General features: G+C 37.5%; 1 non-coding gene across 1 annotated transcript; it reads left to right on the top strand.

The window, feature by feature from the left end:
• The first annotated feature begins 249 nt into the window (after nt 1–249).
• Trnar-acg (transfer RNA arginine (anticodon ACG)) lies at nt 250–322 on the top strand. Its single transcript has one exon. It is a non-coding gene; the product is annotated as a tRNA-Arg (tRNA).
• The last annotated feature ends 1,610 nt before the right edge of the window (nt 323–1,932 follow it).

Genomic DNA, 1,932 nt, shown 5'->3' with positions numbered 1-1,932 from the left:
GAGGGTAAACGAAACGAATTAAAAGTGGTGCTCATTTTTTTCCCCTCGCGCATCCTCGCGAGCTTGTCGATGAGCCAATTTCATTAAATTCTATATGCGGCGCGGCGGTTTGACACTGTCGATTAGGTGATTAGATTAGGCGAATGTCAAGGAGGGTGATTTGCCCACGTATCCGTATGGCAGTGGGACAAGGACATTATGTTGCCGGGATAGATTTTGGACGCATACAAGCATAGCCCTCTTTAACGAGGTCCTGTGGCGCAATGGATAACGCGTCTGACTACGGATCAGAAGATTCCAGGTTCGACTCCTGGCAGGATCGTGACATTGTAGCTTTTTTTTTGCTAATGGTGGCTTGTCATGGTTGTGATTTATTTGTATCAGGAAAAAGGATTGTTTTTAACCATTTTCATTAGAATCAATTAACAGAAAACATCACAGGAAAAATTATAAACAAACCGAGTAAGAATTATTCTTTGTTGGACTAGCTTAGAAAAATTAGCTCTAAATCGGTTTGATTATCTTTTGTACTTTTCTTAGCACTTTTATGGTCATTTCAATGAGGCCATTGCAAATATTTTATAAAGTTTTTGTCCATCCGGTGTTGGAACACTGAAGGGGGGGGGGCGAAAAAAACAAAGAGATTTTTGAATCGAGCAAAAAAAAGGGTTTTAAGCATTTTTATTTAAAGTTTAAACGTGAAAACCAAATCTATTCTTCCTTTCTTTATTACATTTTTTTTCCATGCAGAAATCTACAAAAAATAGACAAAAACGAAGAAAAATTTTTTTGGCCTATTTTCGGAAATTCCATTGTTCGAATTTCCATTTCTGTTTCGTGCTAAAAGCGTTAATTCAAGTCGCACACTCATTTTTCGAGTTTTTTAGGCTGTAGAGCCCACAGACAATTGATTTTACAATAAAAAATTCAACTCATACAAATTATTTTTTTGCCCCCCGATTTTCAAGCCAATTTTTTAATCGGTGGGGGGTGGCAAAAACTTTAAAAATTATTTGCAATGGCCTAATTGGACTTGCTAACTCCCGTGAATTCCAAAAATTTTACTTAATAACTCGGCAACAATTTATAATTACTCAGATTATGCGATATGAACATACTTATCTGGTGTTAGCAGTAAAGAAATTAAATAATAATTCTTTTGGGTTCGTTTTGCCAAAAGACGAAATACTAAAATAAAAGTGTTTATAGTATCCAAACCGGGTGGGACAAAACGTAAAGGGACAAAAAGCCGAAAATCAGGTATGTTTCAACTATCTATTCAACTATCAAATCATCAAATTTTTGAGTTGCTAAAACAATGCAATGTTTATATTTTCTGGCTTAGAAATCTTTAAGATGGATCGAGTCAATCAAAATCCTACGAATCGACGAATCGACTCGCCATAGATCGAGTTAAGGTCAATCAATCGCTTGAGAATCGGTTGATTACTAGCGGCTTATCATAGAACGGAAGAAATTTTTGCTGAACAACTAAATTGTGGTCTTCACGCCTTTGTTTTAAGTCTTTGTTTTAATTTCAAAGTAAACAAAGCATAACCACTCGGTTCAAGCCGGAAGTCTATTGCGGTCAACTAATGAAAATAGTTCTGTGAACTATCATATTTGACTTATTTGACAAATCATAGGATAATAAATATTATTCGAAAAAAATTGAATGTAGATCTTTGTTCAATCCTAAACATAGTTTCATTATTCATCATTTTACCCGACATTTGTCAATTTTGAGTCCGCTGTGAGGCACCGCGCAGACTGTATGTATTGGTGCAGAACGATTTTGGATTCCGATGATGCGATGGTTCAAGCGCTGTGGTTGGGCCCACTGTGGTGCGGGTGCGGGCAGGGGAAAAGTCGCCACACGACGACTGCTCGACCGACACGAGCTCTCCATCGCATCGCGACGTTCCATCGTCG

This window comes from Sabethes cyaneus, chromosome 3, assembly GCF_943734655.1.
Source record: "Sabethes cyaneus chromosome 3, idSabCyanKW18_F2, whole genome shotgun sequence".
NCBI classification, from domain to species: Eukaryota; Metazoa; Arthropoda; class Insecta; order Diptera; family Culicidae; genus Sabethes; species Sabethes cyaneus.
The sequence above is the reverse complement of the archived record's forward strand: the minus strand, read 5'-3'. Positions and strand labels throughout refer to the sequence as shown.